We start from the raw sequence: 23,811 nt of genomic DNA on the forward strand, positions 1-23,811 counted from the left end.
TCATCCTTTCATTGATTTGCACTTTTATACCGTGGTCAGAAAATATACTTGTTATGATTTTAATCTTCTTAAATTTATTAATACTAGCTTGAGGCCCAATATGTGATCAGTCCCGGAGAATTTTCTATTTATACTTGAGAAGAATGTGTACCCTGGTGCTGTTGAAATGAATGACTGTATATGTGTTTCCTCATTAATTTTATGTCTGAATGACGTATCTAATGTTGAAAGTGGAGTATTTAAGTCTAGTACTATTATTGTATTGCTGTCTATTTCTCCCTCCAGTTCTATTAATATTTTCTTTAATATTTAGTTACACCAATGTTGGGTTGCATATATATTTTTAATTCTAATATCCACTTGAGGAATTGACTCATTTATCTCTATGTACTGGCCTTCTTTGTCTCTTGTGCCCGATTTTGACTGAAAGTCTATTTTATCTGATATATGGATAGCTATTCCTACTCTCTTTTGGTTACCATTTACATGGGACATCTATTTTCCATCCTTCACTTTTAGTGTATATCCTTATGGCTAAAGTGACTCTCTTGTAGCCAGCATATTGCTGAATTTTGTTTTTTATCCATTAACCACTTTGTGTCTTGACTGGAAAATTTAATCCATTTGCATTTGAATTAAGTATTAATAGATAAGAGTTTACTATTTACATTTTGGTAATTGTTTTCTATTTGTGATTCCTTTTTCCCTTGCATCCTTACTTACTATCTTCCTTTATGATTTATTTTTAAAATTTTTTACATGTTTATTTTTGAGAGAGAGGGCATGAGTAGGGGAGGAGCAGAGAGAGAAGGAGACAGAGGATCAGAAGCAGGCTCTGTGCTGACAGCAGAGAGCCTGATGTGGGGCTCAAACTCCCAAACTGTGAGATCGTGACTTCAGCCGAAGTTGGACACTTAACCGACTGAGCCACCCAGGTGCCTTTATAATTTATTTTTGATAGTGGTACATTTTGATTCTTCTCTCTTTATCTTTTGTGTATGTCCTATAGATTGTGTGTTGTGTGTGTGTGCCTGTGTGTATGGGTGTGGTTACCATGAGTCTTACATATAACCTGTTACATTAGATGTAACAGTCTGTTTTAAGCTGATAACAACTTACCTTCAATTGCACATGAAAACTATATACTTTTACTACACCTTGCCTACACTTTATGCTATCAGTATAATAATTTACATATTTTATATTGTACATCCATTAATAAATTATTGTATCTATAGTTCTATTTAATACTATTCTCTTTTATCTTTTATGCCAGAGCTAAAAATGTTTTACAAGCCACCAGTAGAGCATTAGAGTATTCTGAATTTGACTATACATTTACCTTTACAGTGAGTTTTATATTTTTATAATAGTCAAATGGGGCTGTAGCATCACCCACATGGGATGACATCATTTGCAGGTCTGTAGCTGGGATTCTTGGACATGGACTTGCCTTCTCAAAATGGCCCTCCTTCATCTTAGACTCCCCTGGAATTTCAGTTTCCTGTCTGGATCCCAGAGTTCCCACAAAGGCATATTATTCCATAACTGGATGCCAAAAGATTGTTGCTGGAGGCACACAAAGGGTGGACCTCTTATTCTGTCATCTTGCTGACATCACTCCTCCATAATCACTTAAACTATAGCAGTCAGAGTACCCGGTTAAGAGGAGAGCACCAGCTACTTTTTTTAAAGTAGAAAACTGTGCTATGTATCCCTTCAAGAAGCCCAATTTAATTGCAAACACCTTCAATATATCAAAATTAGAAGAACAGAAAAAAATATACCAGAAAAATACTAATCAAAATGAAGGTCGATTTCAGATCAAAGAATATTACCAGAGACATAGAGGATCAGTTCACAATGATAAAGTGGTTAATTCATTAAGTGGACATACCAACCTTAAACATTTACATACCAAATAGAAGAACTATAAAATAAATTAATCCAAAATGATGGGATTACGTGAAGAAGTAGACAAATCCACAGTTACACAATAGAGCTTCGATATACAGTAAAAAATTAATATAAATATAAAGAGAAATAAAACTACCCGGAAATCCACATTGGAAATTTCAATAGCCTTCTTACAGTAATTTGTGGAAGTAGGATGTCAACTAAGGATATAGAATAGTTGAGCAACGTTATCAATCAAATTGACATACTTGATATGTGTAGAATTTCCCCCCCAACAAATGCAAAATGGCCATTTTTTTTCAGGTGCCCCAGAGCATTAACCAAAATAAATTATATTCTGAGCCATAAAATAAGTGTCAACTAACTTAAAGGATTTAGCATCATACAAATTATATCATTGATCAAAAAGGAAATTATTTCTGTGACCTAAGTTAGGTAAAGTTGAGTTTCTGTCACTTGCATCCAAACAGTTCTGGAATAACAAAGTGCCACACAAGGTGTCTATATCAGAGCTGAAATTGGAATATAGGTCTATCATTTCCAGAAGTTTCATCTCACTGTGATTACAAATGTTTGATAGTGTTAATTTAGTTTTCTTACATTTTATCTTCCCATCACAACCTGATTTTTTTCTTTTTTTCCCAATTTTGTGAATATTTATAGCTTTTAACAATATTTTGTTCAAAGTTCAATGTGGAGAGAATTAGGAGAATGCTTTTCCCAATGTTGTGCTGGAAGTCATACTACTGTCATTTTTAACTAATCGCATAATGTTCCCTCTGTCTCACATGTTGAGAAAAGAAAGCAGGTGATGTGTAACTTAATTGTTCCCAGTTTGTAGAATAGTGAACTTCATACTCTAAAGAATTGAATTAAAGCTATGGATCCTCCCTGGAAATAGTCAGCACATACACAGAGCAACATACCGTTCTGCAGAATTTCATGGATCCCAAGGTAAGAATCTCTCTTATAAAGAGAAAAGCCACATTCTAATGCAAAATGACTTTATCCTACGTTATTGTATTTTACATTTTATTTATTTTGACAAAATAGACTACCCAAATTACTAAGAATTGAGAAATGCTTTTATATTTTTACTGTTTACACAGCACCTACATAAATTTTCCAAAGTCTAAAAGTGTAAGTCCACAATGTTTTTATTTATTCACCTATTGATCTTACAAGGTACGTAAATAGATTCTCTGCTATAACTCAATGGCTCTACCAGAGGTCACTGTACTATAGTGAACCACTGAATCACTGGTATAAACCTGTTTCAAATTCCCCTTGTGTTTCTAAAATACTGAGTTACAAACTATAGCGGCCTTGTTAACTACCATGCTTATGGTTATAAAATGCAACCAAACACCTTCCATGGGCACCATGAAAAAGAAAAGCCAGATAGGATTAAGCTGAACATTGTGAACAACCACACATGCAAGTAATGATCGCCACTGTGTAGACCATGCTTCAATATAAAAGAGAAGAATGACAAAAATAGCAGTGTTTTCCCATTTTCATACATTTTCATCAAGATTTGCTCATTTGACTCCCACAACAGCCCTATGAAGAATAGAGGGTTAATATTATTACTCTTGTTTTATTAAGAAAATAACAATGTTCCAAGAGACCCAATTAACTTCCACTGTAGTTATGCAGCTATGGTTTACTTATGTAAGTCCTAGTCATAAACAGTAAACTTTGAAATGAAAAACATTTATAAATCTGAATTTTATTTGCTGGTACATAGATGACATAAAGAATGGTTCAAAAAGAGCCCAAACAGGATTTAGAGCATAGAGATCCTCAGGTTATTCTTAAAACAATAAATAAAGCAGAATGCTCTAGGTAGAAAAGCATATAGACACAATTTTTTTTATCAAATAAACTGTCTCCTCAAAGTTATCCATCTTTTTACTATCACTTGCAGCAAGGGAGTCTTGGCACATCTGAGAAATCATAAAATAAACCCACAAGTATAAAATTTAATGAGAAATCAAATAACATAAACCAATCTCATAAAAAAGAAATGAGGAAATGAAATAAAAAAACAGACAAGGAAAAAAAATCTGACTTTAGTACTCTCGATGGTTTGCCAGTTCACAGCCTGCTATAAAAAATCACTATTATTAATGGACAGAGGAGCAAAATATTTGGAGGATGGGAGGAGAGATTGCCATAGTTATTATTCTTGCTGAGTTGATTATATAGTTTATGACAAGGGGTACGTGGAAATACCAGCATGGTAATGTAAAGATTGACCAGATTTTCAATTATTTTTGTATAACACATTTCATTACTGAAAGTAAAATGCAATGTAGTAATGATGCACATTCTGACTAAAAGGAGGTTTCATGTGATATGCCAGAAAAACCTCCGGGATAGCAGTCAGATGACTTGGGCTTGTCATCTCAGCTTTTCAGTGTGATCTCAAAAATTTTGTTTGACCTTTCTGGCCCTACCTTTCCTTATCTAAATGAAGAAGCTCGCACTAACAACTTAAACAGGCTGGTAGTACAAAAATTAGTAGGCAAAATATGAAAAGTTCCTTAAGGAAAGTACTTCAAAGAAGTGCAGTACAAGTTTTAATTGTATGTGAGAATAATGAGATAATGACGAGATCATGATAGTGATGAATATTCAAGTAATATTTCTTGAGAAATTATCATACTATCTGTTAGGTGCTGGATAATATCATCAGATATTCTAGAAAAGGGAGATTTCAAATTATATGTATGTGGAATTTAGACAATATTCATTGAATTTCCAGCACAGAAACAAATATCGTTATGTCATTTTAAAGTATGGTACTGACTATATGAGCATTAGAAATTTTTAGACTTTGTCCTTATTAAAAAGTAATAATTAGCCCTTTTCAAAACTTGAAAAAAAAATATTCTAAAAAGAAAAAGTATATGAAATACTGATAGTCCTTATTAACATATTTCCAAAAAGGTATTAATTTGATTATGAACACATCCATTTAAAAGCCAAATAATATTAAAAACCTTCCAATGAATAGCAATCATCAGCCCCAAATAAAACATCCTATCACTCCAGTTTTGATCTTTTGAGACCATCACCTTTAATACATTTAGCTATTTTTGGGGGGTGACTGGGTGGCTCGGTTAAGCGTCCCACTTTGGTTCAGGTCATGATCTCAGGGTCCATGAGTTTAAGCACCACATCGGGCTCTGTGCTGACAGCTTAGAGATTGGAGCCTGATTGGGATTCTGTGTCTCCCTCTCTCTCTGTCCCTCCCCCACTCCACACTGTCTCTCTCTTTCAAAAATAAATAAATGTTAAAAAAGTTAATACATTTAGCTATTTTTTTTCTGAAATTTATTCCCATATGTTTCAACAATAAGATTTGTGGTATTTATTGATTTAACAGTATATTATATAGATTGATTTTATTTTATTTTATATCAAGATTTAAGTTTTTTATACTTACCTTCCCCTTCCTTTTCTTAACTAGACACTGGTGTTTCGGTTTTCTTTTGCCATAAAAAGTTATCACAAACTTAGTGTCTTAGAAAGCACAAATTTATTATTTAACCTCTCTGTAGGTCAAAAGTCTGGCAAATGAGCTAGTTTCTTTGCTCTGGGTCCCAAGAGGTCAGATCAAGAATTTGGTCAGCCTGGACTGCTATCTGGAGGCTTTTGAGGGGAAACCATTTCCAGGCTCTTTAAGGTGGTTTATAAACTCAGCTCATTCATCTGTTATCTGAGGTCATCATTTCTTTCTTGGATATCAGCTGGGGCTGTTCTTAACTTCCAAATGCTTCTCCTCAGTCCTTGCACATGGCCCCCTACATCTCAGAACCAGAAAAACAAAGGTGTGAACATCAGGAGGTGGGAGTGATTATGGGTTACCATGGAAGCTGTCTGCCTCAGGCTACCATCCAGCCCCTGGTGATCCAGAGTCCTTCCACATGCAAAAGATTTGCACTTTCCCAAAGTTCTTTACAGACTGACTCTCTTACAACATTTGCTTGAAGTCCATGATTTTGTCACAAATATCAGGTCCACGTTCAGATGAGACTTCCGGCTGTAATCCATTAAGTACAGCTCGTAGACTATAGTTCCTCTCCACCTGTGGATCTGAGAAACTAAAGGAAAAAATTATCTTTCTAACACATCTAGTATATTTAGTGAGACAAGCAGAGGATAACAGCTATAGTTTTTTTCTGGTTCAAAAATAGAGAAAAAATAAGGTTGAAAAAGAGTCACTGGTCCATAGCAGTTCTGGCACCCAGCCAGGCAAACTCCAGCCATAGTTCCTTGATTAGGTTTCAGAGTCTGGGAATAATCCTTCCTGGATTTCAGCTCTGTTTGGGCTCTTGGTTGTGCCCTCTGAGTCCTACTTCCTTTTTTAACAAAAGATGATATGTGTTTGCAGAAGAATTTTATCAGCCTAATTGCTTCCAGTACAAGTTGAAGGCTTCAATAGTCTTTCCTCATTTTGCATCCTTTCTCTCACTTTCAGTCCAAGCTGGCAGGTTTTGCTGAAGTAAATTTCTCAAAAATTTTGTAGATATCCCATGGATTTCACTGAGGTTTACTCCATTAGACAAAAGCCACACCTACAGTTTTTTTCAGGTAGCGTCTCTATTTTTTACTTCTGCTGGGATGGCTGAAGGACCATGCCCTTAAGCTTGCTAGAGGTGCTGTAGTTTGAAAAGATTTATGAGATAAACCCTCAATCTTATGAAAGAGCCTTTTATGTGACTATTCTGACCTTTTTTATTTATTTTTATTTTTATTTTTTTTATATCTTCTGAGGCTTTAGCAAAATGCTGTGCAGTTAACATCTTGGCCTTTCTTCTAGAGCATGCTTTCCTAGCCAGATCTCTTCATGTTGACATCTTTTCCATCTGGAGAGAGTGAGAATTTTCAAAACTATTGACTCCTGTTTTCTTTTTTTGTTGAATAGTCTTCCCTATATTTATTTTTCTCCTTTCCTATTTTACTATAAGCTTTAAGGAGAAGTGAGGTTTCCCCTTCACCGAAGTTCTTGGAAGTCTCTTTAGCTGTGTAACCAAATTTATCACTTAAATGTCCTGATTTTCATACAATTGCAGGAGAGAATTGTGCTAAGCTCTCTACCACCATATAACAAGGATTTCCCCTGTCCTTAAATTTCTGATCATTTATCCCTCACTTCCTGCTGAGCGCCCCCCCCCCCCCCACCACTGCAATTTCCTCTAAGTCTAGATTTCTACTAGAAATCTGTTCAAAGTAATTTAGGCTTTCTATCATGCTCCCCCAAATTCTTGCAGCCTCACTTTTTTGCTCAGTTCCAAAATCATGCACATTTCTAAGTCTTTGTACCATAGCACCTCATTTCTGAGACCAAAACCTATTATAAGTTTTATACTGGTCCATAGCAAATTATCACAACTTATGAACTTAAAGCAACACACATTTATTATTTCACAATTTTCATGGGTTTCAGGCATGTCTCAGCTGGGTTGTCTGCTTGAAATTTTGTTAAGACTACAATCAACATATCAGTCAAAGGTGCCTTTAACTTTTGGTCACTGATTGCTCAGAATATTTTTTAAAATTTTGTTAACATTTATTTATTTCTGAGAGAGAGAGAACACACGTGGGGAAAGGGCAGAGAGCCAGAGGGAGACACAAAATCCAAAACAGGCTCCAAACTCCGAGCTGTCAGCACAGAGCCCGACACAGAGCTTGAACTCTGATCATGACCTGAACCAAAGTCAGACACTCAACCAACTGAGCCACCCAGGCACCCCCAGAATTTTTAATTGCTGGAGGACTAAGGTGTCTATATTTGAAATACATGAATCCATGTGGAGTCACTATTTTAGGATGTTATGTTATTAAGTCTCTTGATCTGAATTATTGGGGTTAAAGCTAATTGTTTTTTTAAAATTGATCTTAGAGAGTTTGCATTTAATAACATGGTTGTTAAAGTTTATCTTTTCATGAGTCATAGTTCATTTTGGAAGTTGTGGTTTCTGTCTCATTTTCTGTGATATTCTCTGAGATAACAAGGTGGGATAAGAACATGATGGAAACCAGGATGATAGTTCTGACTAAAGAGGCTGAAGCTAAATGCTTCACTTTTCTATATGAATTTAACTTACTTTATTATTTCTCTTTGAGATGGGAATCAAAAAGATAAATGTATATTCTAAGTCAATATTAATATACAGTGTATCAGGGACAGAATTGGTTTTCTCCAATGAAGTTATACCATATCCAGAACCACAGATAGAATTGAGCTGGCACATGCATATGGTTTTTTTTGTTTGTTTGGTTTTTTGCTATTATTTTCCGTACCCTTTTTGTTTTTTCACTGGCCAAACAGGCAAGTTAAATATATATATGATAAGAATCACCACATCTCTCAGCTTCCTGGCCATACCCTCAGCAATTTTTCCAAGTGATGTAGTATTGCTTTTAGTTTACTATCTTGGCAGGACACTCATATAGAACGCTTTCATACCCTTCTCACTATAATAATAATTTCACTCTCTTCCCATCCTCACCATAATGTTCAGTGACAAGTGGAGAGATTTTGCCAGTAACCCAGTTCGTTTATTCACCACTTTCTGGGACTGCCTAAATAACCACAGCATGCATCCATGGTCCAACTAAACTTCAGTTATCCTGACTTAGGTCAACTCTTCAGTTGTCACTTGACTACACCCACTCGTGGCTTGTGGCATTTGGGGTCCTTGATGGTAAGCACAAAAGCAGTGTCAATATTAAGTAATTCCAGGAATGTCTGGAGGGTTTTCTTTCACCAGTGTACAACCAATGTCCCCTCGGGTAAGTCTTGTTGAAAATTAATGGCTTAATCCTGTGGCTATATTGTAGTGTTCTCCCATAAAGGAACTCTGCCTTCTTCTCTAAGCAGCACCAGAACTGTGAACTGGCATAAGCCTAAACACAAGATGAGGTATTCCTACAATATTGGTTACATTCGATTTCTGAACAGAAGATTTAGAATTCTCACCTGTATGTATTAGACAGGACGATATATAGCTGCCCATTTTATTTTATTTTAAGGATTCTGGATCCATTAGTAATTGTCATAAATCTCTATGTCAAAACAGTCTGGTACCTGTGGAATCCTTGTGGCTTATTTTATAACTTGCTTCTACCTTGTCTATGGCATATAAACAATTCCATTAAGCTCTATCATTCTATATCATTAAGCTCTATTATTTTCTATCTTTCGCATTGAAATCATGGAATTCAATTCCATCAGAGGACAATTTTTACTTTCTTTCTCATTTTATTTATGACCTACATATGAAAACCACCAGAGACCTCTTTTAGTGATATTGATACTCCCTGACCAATATATTTCTGAATTATTTAATGAAGAGCATGAACTCTCTTACTGATGGAAAGTGTGGTTTAGGAGTAGTTGAGCAGATTTATTATAATAGATCCATTTCAGTGTGCTTATTTCTCAGAGTTCTCAGATACCTTTCTCTTCAGCATGACAAGAACCTTCTGGCGTTACGGCCTCATTATCTAAAAGCCCCCATTGCACCCAGGCTTCAATTACCCAAGCAAGGCTTGCTTCTACATGTGGTGCACCCTCTAAAGTGTTTATTTGAATTTTTTAAATTACATTTATTTATTTTTGAGAGACAGAGTGAGACAAAGTGAGAGTGGGGGAGGGGCGAAGTGAGAGGGAGACACAGAATCCAAAGCAGGCTTCAGGCTTTGACCTGTCAGCACAGAGCCCAACACTGGGCTCAAACCCACAAACCATGAAATCATGACCTGAGCCAAAGTTGGACGCCTAACTGACTGAGCCACCCAGGTGCCCCAAAGTGCTTTTAAATATAGAAGACCATTCCTTCACAGGGGCGAAATGTTGTCTGCAATGATGAAAGACATTCAAGAAAACACTAAGGTCTAAAGCTTTTAACCCCATTCATGAATATACAACATGTAACAATACCATGTCTCAAGTTCTGCTGCTTGTTCAACATTGCTCATCTATTAGTGGAAGAGACCTGGTGGAATTAAGCATTTAATTGGTATTTCAAAGTCTATAGTCCTTCCAGTCAGCTCCTGGACTTGGTCTTCATGAGAGAGAATATATTCCTTTAAAGTTGCCATTGAGGCATTCTTTCTAATTTTTTATTTTTTTTAACTTTATTTAAGAGAGGGGAGAGGCACAGAGAGAAAGGTAGAGAGAGAGAGAATCCCAAGCAGGCTCTGCACTGCCAGTGCAGAGCTCAGTGTAGGACTGGAACTCACAAACCATGAGACCATGACTTGGGTCGAAATCAAGAGTCAGACACTTAACTGACTGAACCAGCCAGGCACTGCTGATTTTTAACACATATTCTGAGTTACATGTTAATAGTTTTTAATTTCTATTTGTAGTTCTGTGTGATCTATAGGACTAACCCAATAAGTGATGTGATTGCACAATTTTTATAATCACTAATTTTGCTACAATGATTGGTTGCCATTGTCATGTGGTCTCCCAAAGCTGGCCCCTTTACTTGTACATTATAACTTTACTTACACTTCAAGTCATGCTGCCACCAGAAATAAAGATTAAACATGACTCATTTCCTCTAGGCGAGAAAATTATTCTGTTACTTGAAAGTATGGACCAACATCGTCTCCAAATATGTATTAAGTTGATTTTTTTTTGGCCACTTGTAGGACCAATTACTTAACAATTAGGATTGCCTTAAGAAACAGCACACTTAAAATCATTTAAGGCAGGTTTTCTTGTAAAATTACAAAAGTAGCAATGTAAGGAAATCAGAAGGAATAGTAGGTTAATCAGAAGTATAGCTGTTACCACTCTTGGGCCCAAAGAGATATTGAAGAAAGAACTAACTTGAATTCTGATAGAGAAAGAGATCATATTAGTTTCGTAAGGTTGACAAAAGAAAAGTAGCAGAAACTAGATGACATAAAACAACAGAAATATATATTCTCACAATGTGGGAGGCAAGAAATCTGAAATCCAGGTGTCAACAGGGTCATGCCTGTCAGACAGCTCAGGAGGATGATCCATCCTTGTCTCCATCCTGGAGGTTACTGGTGATCGTTGATGCTCATTGGCTTATAGATACATCCCTCTAATCTTTGTCTCCATATTCACATGCCCATCTTCTCTGTCTTTCTGTCCCTGTGTCTCTTTTCTTCTTAAGGGACACTAGTCACATTGGATTTAGAGTGCGCTCTATTCTAGTATGATTTCATCTTAGCTAATTACATCTCAAAGACCCTACATCCAAATTAGGTCACATCTGGAGTCATGGAGATGACGTCAATTTGGGGGGAAAACTATTGAGTGCAGTACAATTTGTAAAGAGTTATCTTGAGAAAGGCTTTATCTATCAATGTAAGTGAAATAACTAGCTTGAGTTGACCTAGAAATGATGGAGCTAAGAAAATAAATATATTGATTCCACTGTTTTCCCTCCATCCAAATCTCCTGCTAGGTTCTCCACTGACCAGCACCAACTGGAATCTAAAAAATATGAAACATTGCTCAATCTCTTATCCAGAGAGCTAAATGGAGAGAGGTGGAAAGCGAATGTCAATGTCATAGAGTAAAAAACTATTTAGCACACCCCTAAGGGGGCTTACAGAAATCTAAATAAGCTTAGAAGGTATCCAAACAGAATGTTGTGGAAAGTGGACCAAAAATGAAGACCTTGGTAGAATGAATGATGAAAGCAGGTGGTTATAACCTAACCTTCATAAACAAGGCAATAAAAAGTCAATGTTGATAAAATTTGTCAATTTTTAGTCTGGAGTTTCATTTGTTCTTTTATTTCTCAAGAACCAGAAACTCTTAGGTACTTGAGAGACCTTAAAAATATTTGAAAGAAAACTGTTACATTCAAATATTTTGAAAATCTAATCCTGTGGGAAGCCAGTAAGTTTACACACTAAACCAGAAAAAGGCAATTAATTTTCTAAAGATGTTTAGGAGTAGAGAAGTAACTATTACCTCTCTTTAGGAATGGTAGAGACCAGGTACTCAAACACTAGTAATGAGAATATCTTCATAGTTTTGATCTTTCAGTCAACTAAAACAATCATAATTATGATTGTATATGACTTAGAAGAAAAAAAAACTTCCATTATCCAGAATGAATAAACATTTTTCATCCAAAAAAGCCATTAAACTAACTCTTCTTTAAAAGGAAAAACAATAGTACATCTAGGTTAAGATAACATAAATGCAGCATTCTCAAATGTACCGTCTCTGTAAGCCACACCAAAACATTATACTAAACAATGAAATACATTAACACTGAAAACTTAGTCTAGCAGTTGTCAATTCATCAGTGTCAGTAAAGAGAGTCCATCAGGGGCAAGATTTAGTGGCATCTTTTTGTTTAATTCAACTTGTGACATAGAACACAAATCAAGAAAGAGGTAAGCTTTGGTTTCAATCACCTTAACTCACTTATCCTAACTGAAAGACGTTTCTATGTCAACCAAGTGTCTGTATAGGAATACTGCTTTCTTAGATAGCCATCGCCCCATGTTCCACCTTATGACCCCTTCCTTTTTACATATGTTCAGATATTACCCATCTCATGACTGGGCATAAAAGAAAACATATACTGAAACTTGGCATTCTCATGTAGAATCCTCAAACCTAAAGCACTGCAGCTGGGAGACATACAAGAAAAAAAGTAATTTATGTAGGGGTGGGTGTGTATGTGTGTGTGCATGCATGTGTGTGTATGTTTATTTTAATGCTCTGCAGATGATCGAAGAAAAACTATGTGATGAGGGACATAAATTATTTCCCTCTTTTTCAGAAACTGTAAATATCCTTACTTTAAACATAAACGTTTATAAGGAAATATACCAAAACAATAACAATGGTTAATGAAATGCATAATTACAGGTTATTTTTAATTTCTCTGTTACAAATTTCTGGATTCGCTAAATAACTTCCTATACTATGTCTACAAAACTTTTGTAATTAAGTGGAATAAAACACACTTTTCAATTAAATGGATAACTGGGACTCCTGGGTGGCTCAGTCAGTTAAGCATCTGACTTCAGCTTGGGTCATGATCTCACAGTTAGTGATTTGAGCCCCACATCAGGTCCTGTGCTGACAGCTCAGAGCCTGGAGCCTGCTTTGGATTCTGTCTCCCTCTCTCTCTTCCCCTCCCCCATTCACTCACACAAGCACTCTCTCTCTCTCTCTCTCAAAAATAAACAAACATTAAAAAATTAAAAAGAAATAAATAGATAGTAAAGAGAAGAGAAAAGCAAAAGGAAAGGTAAGAAAAAAATTTTCCCATCTAAATGGTATTATCAATTTTCAAAGCAGTGGTTGAAAAAAAACCAATGAATGCAGAATAACATTCATCACATAGATGAAGATTCTTGCCTTTGTGCCTTAAAGCCACATTTATTTAAAGTTGTGACACTCTTTGTATTTTAATTCTGTGATGTTTTGAGCACAACATACTAACTGGAAGTTCTCTAATACAGAGTGTAGTTTCCCAGCAATACCCTGTAGTTATTTTAGCTTGTAGTTGGATAGGGTTTTTTGTTTGTTTGTTTTGGGGGTTTTGGGGCCAACCTGTTATAAAGTACTTTTTTGCAATTCACTTGTTTCTCCCATGCTGCAAAATCTAGTTCAAACATTTTGAGAAATCTTTCTGAAATTTATATTCTGTGGTGATCTCTCTTTTGTCTTATGATTAAACTTATCTACCTTTTAAAGAAATATATTCTTTTTTAGTACACTATTTTTATGTTAAACTTTATCTTCTCAATAGGCTGTGATAAAAATTAAATTTGGCATTATATTTGCATCCAGATCTGCCATAGCTGATATATTTTTATTTCTTCAACTGTGGGGAAGAGCCAATAAATATGTAATCTCCCTAACAAATAAAAATTATACCAGATAGATACAGAGCTATATTTAAGTTAAAAAATGACAAACTTATTTGCAAACTAATTATCTTAGAAGTGATCTATTTATAGCATAGCTTATGTGTCAAAACTCAATTTTCCATTATGAAGATATTTTTATGGTTTCAGCAAAAACAGGCACATTTTAGATTTTTGGTCACCATTAGTATTGAGGTAAACTTTGCGTCCTTGGGAAATTAAACATAAAAATGAACAGTTTTCCTTTTTCTCTATCCATCTAACTATCTAGAACTAAATTGCCAATAATGAACACTGAATCTATGATCATGATCATAAAGAATAAATATATAGATTTAAATTTAAAAAAATATTAATGTTTATTTATTTTGAGAGAGAGAGACAGAGCATGAGCAGGGGAAAGGCAGAGAGAGAGGGAGACACAGAGAGTCTGACGTGAGCCTAAGTCAGACACTTAACTGGCTGAGCCACCCAGGCGCCCCTACAAATTTAAATTTAATTATAACCTTTACCTATTTGGCTAGACTTTTTTGTTTATTACATGTGTGGTCACTCAGTCATAAATATTCTCTAAATTTCTCTTATGTAACCTAAGAAACATTAACCAGTAATTGAGTACTTTTTTATGTTTTAAGAGATTTTGAGTATATACTGTTAAAGTATACATTTTAAAAACAATTTTGTTTTCAAAGTTCCACAGTGCTTCTAAATAATCAGGTCAACAGATAATACACTGTACTGGAAGTGCTTTCTAAATGTTTATTGATTGAACATTTTTTCTACTTGAACTACTTGACAGGAATTTCTCTCAGAGATGAGATATATATGAATATAAATAAGTCAAGAGTTCCTACTCTTTTTTTTAGTGTTTATTTATTTTGAGGGGGGGAGGGAAAGAGAGAGAGAGAAAGAGGGACAGGGTGGGAGAAGGGCAGAGAGAGAGGGAAAGAATCCCAAACAGTAAAACTAATACAGGAGACAGAAATGATTTAATTTCCTTAATGGAGGGGTACCTGGGTGGCTCAGTCATGATCTCATGGTTTGTGGGGTTCTGCACTGACAGCATGGAGCCTGCTTTGGATTCTATCTCCCTTTCTCTCTGCCCCTCCCTGCTCACTTACATGCTCTATATATCTCTCTCTCCAAATAAATAAATACTAAAAAAATTTAATTCCCTTAATGCATATATAATTGCAAACTGAAGTATATTATATGAAGACAAAGAATGAGGGTCTGAAAAAACATGTAAGACCCACTAAAATTTACTCTAAGGGAATGCAGCTTAAGCTTGGTGGAATTAATTAGGCAAAGTAAAGAAGGAGATCAAGAAAGATCATTGCACATACAAAGATCTTCTGGTAAAAGATAATAGAACACATTCAAAGTGATTTTTAAAAACCACAACCACCAAAAACCCTATAGTAAAGCAGAGTATTGAGGAAGGGTAACATAAGATAATCTGAAACCTGGTCAAGACTACAGAGGCAAGACTTCTAGGCCATGTTCAAGACCATGTTCTAGGCCATGTTATGGTATAGTAACACTTTAACAGCAATGAAAACTTTCGAATAGGATTCTACCTTTCAAAGAAAAGGATTTGATACAATGCTGACATCAAAATAAGAGAGCATGTGGCATACTCAGAAAATGGTAGCTAGTTGTGTTTAATTAATGCAAAGTGGAGATTGAGAGGCCTTGAAGACACCCTTAATAGCCTCTGAACTCCCTTTTCTTAGAGCATTTACTTTTTTTTTTTTTTTTAAGTTGAGAGATTAGATGTCCTTTAAAGTTTATTACAAGATTTGGACTGTGGGGTGCCTGGATGGCTCAGTTGATTAAGCATCCAACTTCGGCTCAGGTCATGATATCACGGTTCATGGGTTTGAGCCCCACAACAGGCTCCTAGCTGACAATGAGGAGCCTGCATGGGATTCTTTCTCTTCCCCTCTTTCTACCCCTTCCCTGACCGAGCTCTCTCACTCTTTCATAATAAATAAATAAACTGAAAAAAAAAAAGCTTAAAAAAAAGATTTGGACTCAATTATAATTGGCAACTTGCTATTTTTGTTTGTTTTTATTATTTAAGTTTTTATTTAAATTCCAGTTAATTGACATACAGTGTAATATTAGTTTCAGATGTACAATACAGTGATTTAACACTTCCATACATTACCCTGTGATGTTCGTCAAAACAAGTGAACTCCTTAATTCCTATCACCTATATAACCCATCCCCCCTCCCACTCCTCTCTGGTAACCGTCAGTCTGTTCTCTCTAGTTAAGAGTCTGTTTCTTAGTTTGCCAGTCTCTCTTTTTTTCCCCTTTGCTCATTTGTTTTGTTTCATAAATTCCACACATGAATGAAATCATATAGTATTTGTCTTTTTCTGACTGACTTCTTTCACTTAGCATAAACTCTCTAACTCCATCCATGTCACTGCAAATGGCATGATTTTATTCCTTTTTGTGGCTGAGTAATACTCCATTGTGTATATACACCACATCATCTTATCCATTCATCAGTCAATAGACAGTTGGGCTGTTTCCATAATTTGGCTATTGTAGGTAATGCTTCTGTATACATTTGGGTTCATATATCACTTTAAATCAGTATTTTTATATTCTTTGGTTGAATACCTTACTAGTACAATTGCTGGATCTTAGGGTGGTTCTATTTTTACTTTTTGGAGGAACTTCTATACTGTTTTTCAAAGTAGCTGCACCAGTTTACATTCCCACCAACAGTGGAAGATGGCTCCCCTTTCTCCACATACTCACCAACACTTGTTTCTTGTGTTGTTGGTTTTAACTGTTCTGACAGATGTGGGGTGATACCTTATTTTGGTTTTTGTTTTTGTTTTTTTTTTTTATTTATTTTTGGGACAGAGAGAGACAGAGCATGAATGGGGGAGGGGCAGAGAGAGAGGGAGACACAGAATCGGAAACAGGCTCCAGGCTCCGAGCCATCAGTCCAGAGCCGGACGCGGGGCTCGAACTCACGGACCGCGAGATCGTGACCTGGCTGAAGTCGGACGCTCAACCGACTGTGCCACCCAGGCGCCCCACCTTATTTTAGTTTTGATTTGTATTTCCCTGATGATTAGTGATGTTGAGCATCTTTTCATGTGTCTGTTGGCTATCTGGATGTCTGCTTTGGAACAATGTCTCTTTTCATGTGTCTGTTGGCTATCTGGATGTCCGCTTTGGAACAATGTCTTTTCATGTCTTCTGGGCATTTTTAATTGGATTATTCATTTTTGGGGTGCTGAAATTTATAAGTTCTTTATAAATTTTGTATACTAGCCCTTTATTGGATATGCCATTTGCAAATATCTTCTCCTATTCTGTAGGTTGCTTTTTAGTTTTGTTGATTGTTTCCTTCACTGGTCAAAAACTTTTTATCTTGATGAAATCCCAATAGTTTATTTTTGCTTTTGTTTCCCTTGCCTCCAGAGACATATCTAGAAAGAAGTTGCTATGAGTGATGTCAAAGAGGTTACTGCCTGCGTTCTCCTCTAGGATTTTGATGGTTTCAGGTCTCACATTTAGGTCTTTAATCCATTTTGTATTTCTTTTTGTGTTTGATGTAAGAAAGTGGTTCAGTTTCATTTTTAGCATATTGCTGACCAGTTTTCCCAATACTGTTTTTTTGAAGAGACTGTCTTTTTCCATTGGATATTCTTTCCTGCTTTGTTGAAGATTAATTGACCATATAGTTGTGGCTTCATTTCTGGATTTTCTATTCTGTTCTACTGATATATGTGTCTATTTTTGCCAGTACCATACTGTCCTGATCACTAGAGCTTTGTAATTTAACTTGAAGTCCAGAATTGTGACTTTGCTTTGCTTTGCTTTCCAGCTTTGCTTTTCCTTTTCAAGGTTGCTTTGGTGATTTGGGGTCTTTTGTGGTTCCATACAAATTTTAGGATTGTTTGTTCTAGCTCTATGAAAAATGTTGTTGGTATTTTGATAAGGATTGCATTAAATATGTAGAAGGCTTTGGGTAATAAAACATTTTAACAGTGTTTGTTCTTCCAGCCCATCAGCATGGAATCTCCTTCAATTTCTCTGTGTCATCTTCCAATTTCTTTCACCAGTGTAGAGCATTTACTTTATAAGCCTATAATTGTAAATTATTTCTCTGTCCCTTTGAGATGTAAATCTTTTTAAAAGCTTCTTGCCAGTTTTTCAACCAAGAAATGTCTTCTTCAAGGACCTGGAAGCTGTCTTTTTCAAATGTAATCATCAGGGAGGATAGCACCCCTATTTCCCACTTTCTGTAGGAGGGCAGATAGGAGGTGAATTTGGGCAGATGTCTTACTCCAACTTGTAAAAATATCTCCTGTCATGAAGATGCAAGAAACTTTACCTTTCCTTTGTGTAATGCCAAGTAGTAAACATAGGTTGCCCTTGTCTCCTTACCCCAACCCCAGCTCTTAAAAACCACAGCCCTTTGCTTCAGTGGAATTAAGACTGACCTTTCTCTCCTATTGAAATGATCTCAAATAAAGTCTTCCTTACTTGTTTCACTTTGGTAAAATTGTTGCCTCAGCAGAGATGAAGCCAAAAAACATCAAACAATATGCTGAGGAGTTTGCATTCCATTATTAGACAATGTGGACCACCCAAGGATTTTGAGAAGAAAAATCAGATAATTTAGAAAGATGTCTTTTGGGGTAGTGTAGATGAAAGTTTAAAGTTTAGGTAAGAGATACTTTAAGAAAGCAGCAAAAGGATCTCATAGTAGATTTTATGTGAAAGAAATTAGAGGAATTTTCACAGCTGCCATCAAGATTTACAATTTACCTGAATGGATAGGTATTGATCCTATTAATTAATTGTCTTAGTTCATGTTTTTATTGCCTGAAATATTCCATTCATAACTCTCTCTATTTGGCAAATTCCTTCAAGAACTTCTTTATGTGTCATGCTATCTTTGTGTTTTCCTCCAAGGCTCCCAGGTGGCAATGAATTGTTTCTTCCTTCGGATTCTAGAGTACATTTGATGTCGTTCACATTGTGGTGTCTATAAACTTGTTATGTATTTGCTTATCTGCCACATTTTACAGAGAAGTAAATGTGCCTTATTCATAGTGAATGTCTACCATTGTACCTGTTACATAAAATGTAAGGGACATAGAAATAGGGAAGTAAAAATGATGAGAAAACCCCATGTGTATATGAGTGAAGATAAAAGGAATTGATTCTCATGGTATGTTGTGAGAGAAGGAGCACTGTTGATCATATAAAGGAGACCTAAGATTTCTGTTTTAATATACTGAATAATATAATGATTGAAATTATAGAAGTGGCAGAATTTCAGCAAAATCGAACAGAAGCAAGGAAGAGGAAAAATTAACATAAGTGACCAAGAGTTGAATTGTAACTAAATACAGACACAAAAAATGCCTCCAGAGAACTTCAGAGATGAATGAACACACAGATTCCCTGGAGTACATGGAAACAACCCAATTTTTGGAGAAGTTACTATTACAGCCTGGCTTCAGAGTTGTACTAAGAAGTGAAGGTATTAGAGGACTTTTAAGAGAATGTTGCCTTAAGATAGGGACATCTATCTTTTTTTTGGAGTCAGAAACTGGAGGCAGAAAGAAGGAATACATGAATGGAAACTCCAAAGATGAGGTTGAGGTCATTGCTGAGCTTTGCAAAGGAGATGACTTCAACTGCCTATTAAAATAATAAAATTGGTATTTTTCCTGAAAATCTAAGGTTCTTAAATAATCATAAGATTTGTATGAAGATCCTTCCTTACCATACCCTGGAATCCCAAATTATCACTATGTGGGATTCAACTTATTAGAAGGTACTCAGTATGGTTTGTTGATTGGAATTGAATTGATACATAGTCTGTATGCTAATGTTTTATATACAGAACTTCAGTGTTGGTAGTAGTGTCTAATTTAATTTAATCACCCATCAAGTAAAATATTTCCTATGGAAAATACTAATTAACAATTAAAGAATATGAATATTTGCATGCATTAGAAGTAAATTAACTATCACAGCATTTGGCACTTAATAGGTACTCAAAAATGCTAGTTCCTGTTTCCTGTGTCTTTTTTTTCCCTATCAAAAGCACATGAGAAAACATCCAACATGCTATAATATTTCAGTAAATACTGAAATGGATTATAGGGCTTCTGTTGATATCATAACTATATATCAACTATGAATGATACCTAATTTGGAGATAAATAATCCTTAAGAAGTTTGAAGTTTTATAAACTTAATTATATATATATATATATATATATATATATATATGATGTCCAATATAATATATTTAATAAAATTTTCAGAATATAGGTTTTAAATAATAGATTATTGCAACATTTTCTACATTTGCAACCAAAAATTATTAGAAATTCTGGATGGTCAGTACCATAACCAATTGTCAGAAGAATTGATGCCTACTCTTCCATGAGTTAGCAGAATCATTTGATCATTCATAAAAAATGAGATGATTTTCTTTAATGACTTGAGACCATGTCTTTATTACTTTGGTGACTTTGCTTTAGTAAAAGGAGTTCCATAAAATTTGTTAACCCATTTAAAGCTGTTTATTTGCTCTTCGATTTTCCTTTATAAAAAAATAGTCATGGTATAAAATCAACATCTCAAGTACTTTAGTTGAGAAAGATAACATTAAACAAAATTTTTTTCATTACTCTATAGGTGTAGTGAAATAGATAATTAAGATTAATGGTATATTTAATGATTTTATACTTACGAACATGTCCACTATTATAATTCAGCCACAGTAGAGGGAGATAACTTATATATGTATAGTAAAAACTAAAATATGGGAATGTTAAAATTGAAATGGTACCTAAAAGTGACTTAATTAAATTCTTCTTGTCACAGATCAGTGAATTGTAACTTTTAGAGATTAAAGTGATGTGTGCATATTTTCAAAGCTAGTGAGTGACACAGCCAGCCTATACCACAGGATACCACACTCTCTATCCACCTGTTACCATCACTAAGCCCTAATTTTTTCAACTTTAAAAATAGTGTAAAAACACCTTAACGTCTTATTTAAAAGGATGAAATGAGATAATGCCATAAGTACTCAATAAATTGTTGTTGCTGATGCTATTATGCTGCCCATCCCAAATTAATATTATTGCTTCCCAACCTCAACTAGGACATATTAGCAATAATAGGCCATAATAATCTGAACTTAAGAGCAATCTATCTTCATAATATTTATGGTTAATTGATTAATTGAAAGTAATCAAGGCATTTCTCATGAATGTATTTTCTCTAAAAACTGCAATAAAGGATGATTGTAATTATCTTTGGTAATATGATAAAATTGAGACAGAAAGGATGCAGTTCCTTACCTACATAACAAATTAGTATGCAAGATGAAACCAGAGTTATTGTTTACAGCAGAATTTCCTAAATTTTCAACACAATCGGTAGTTCTGTTTATCTCAAGGAAGGGAGTAGGTGAAAATGCTAAAATATTTCTTTAGTATTAAAAATGATGATTTCCTGTTGCTATTTTTTACTTATATTTTAGTATAATAAACACATTCCAGGAAGGAAGAAGAAAAGGGGACCACAAAATCAAATTTATTCTGCCATAATAATGGATTAAAACTGAAAAATCCCACAAAGGATGAGACTCATGCTTAAAAATACTCATTTTAGTTGATCAGTCCTGTACGCAACATTTAAGTTTAATAATTTCCTCTCTATCCTCTGAAAATTATAAAATTAAAGAAATTGTACTTTAACATCCCTAATCTTGAAAGAAGACAGTGATTTAAGTGAAACGCCAATTATCTTCTGTTTCTCCTTTGTGGTCAGACTGACCAAGCATCTCTTTTGTCTAGATTAGGAATCAGGCCCCCCAAAACTCAAAATGCTACAACAGAGTTAGCAGAAATCAATTACTGGGTACAAAAGGTTGATGTTATCAGCAAATGTAGGAAAAGTCAATGGATTGAGGATAGGTGGGAGGAATAAAATGATTTTTAAGATGAAGAGTAGAATAACTAGGATAGAAAAAAAGAAAGAGAATAAAACAGATGAGCTAGTATGCTGAGCAAACCACTCAGCATTTGAAACATGGAAAAAGACTGAAAAATTGCACCATAATTAAGACGTTATTCTAATTTCTTACCATTCTATTGTCAAATTTTCATTTGAGCTCAAAGGTTTGAAAAAGTGTTAGAGCTGTATAAACAAAATCACTTTGAAGAAACTTCAGCCTTCCATAATTGCTTGCTAATTTCACTTTATAAATATTGATAAATGAATCAGTTAGCGTCCTAGGATAATGGAATTGGCACACCTAAACAAACTAACGTGTGAAGTGTATGACATGGAAACCATTTATAAAACTATAGGTAGAGTTAGAAAATTGAATAAGGTATGGTGAAGTACCCCTGCAGATAGCAACAGCTGGGAGCCATTAGCACCAATAGGCTTTAATGGGCAAGGGTGGTGGTTACCCAACAAGTGGTCAAGGACACTATTGTGTGTGATATCATGACAATGGATAAGGCATTTTGTAAGTCCCCAAATGGTGGTGCTGGCAGAACCACAGAGGAAAGTAAGGAAATTCCATACAGAGAGAATATATGCCTAGTCTTGAGAACATTGATTGCTGTCTCTCCTCCTATCCCCTACCTATGAAAAAATGGGATCAAATAATCTGCCTATTGGCCACTAGTTCTTCCAGGGAATGATGGGGCTTTAGCATAGGCTTCTACTATTGATAAGTTGGGCACTCAACAGTGTTGAAAATCAGATCACCCTTAATAAGGGGAATTCCATACTGTCAGTCTAATCTTTCCTATCACAGCACTTATTAACTGGGCCTTTAGAATAAGTACTGGAATAGCTAGAAGAGAAGTACTCTGACATCCACAAAGGTAGGTCATCTTGTCCACATAATTACTGAGACCCTTCTGTGTGGGAGATGGGTCCATTTATACTGAATGTGAATTATCTTGATACTCTGTGACTATTTCAAGTCAATCATCAACATATCTCTCATAAAATCATTGTTATCAGTATTTGTGGTGGTTAATTTTATGTATCAACTTGACTGGGCTAAGCAATGTCCAGATGGCTAGTAAAATATTATTTCTGGGTATGTCTGTGAGGGTGTTTCTGGAAGAGACTAGCATTTGATTCAGTCTATTCAGTCTGAATAAAGATATTAGCCCTCACCAATGTGGGTGTGGATCACCTAATCTGTTGAAAGCCTGAATAGAACAAAAGGCAAGAGGAGAAATTCTCTTTTTTCCTTCTTGAGCTGAGACATTAATATTTTCCTGTCCTAGAACATTAGAACTCTTGGACCTTTGGACTCCAGAATTTGCAGCAGCAGACTCCCCTGGTTCTCATGCCTTCAGACTTGGACTGAATTATACCACTGCCTTTCCTGTTCTCCAACCTGCAGACACCAGATTGTGGGACTTCTCAGCCTCCATAACCATGTAGCCAGTTCCTATAATAAATCTTCTCTTATGCATACCTATAGCTCTGTATCTGTAGATCCGTATCCATATCTATATCTATCTATATTTTATTTGTTATGTTTTTCAGGGGAACCCTGACTAACACAATATTCCAATCCTGTTCTAAGTTGCCAACCTCTCAAACTTTTGATGAATTGGTATAGATTAGTCTTGGGCCATCTCTCCTTCATACAAGTAAATACAGGCATATGACTTAAAGGATTGCTTTGAACCCCTAAGTAGGTAGGGAGTACAGGGGTCATCCATATCCAATGGGTGCTGGCATAGCAGAAGTTGTAGGAAAATTACCTTGAAGCAATAGATATGCATTGAGATAAAAGCTGCAAAGCTATATAGCATGAGAGTCTGAGCCCCCTACTTAAGCAGTTTATTTGTTCTTTCTGCACTTGCTGGGGCCTAAACTATTTTCTAATTTACAAAGGAGTGCCACTGCATACATCCAATTTTATTATTCAGTAGATAGGATAATGCCT

This window comes from Prionailurus bengalensis, chromosome D1, assembly GCF_016509475.1.
Source record: "Prionailurus bengalensis isolate Pbe53 chromosome D1, Fcat_Pben_1.1_paternal_pri, whole genome shotgun sequence".
Classification (NCBI taxonomy): Eukaryota; Metazoa; Chordata; class Mammalia; order Carnivora; family Felidae; genus Prionailurus; species Prionailurus bengalensis.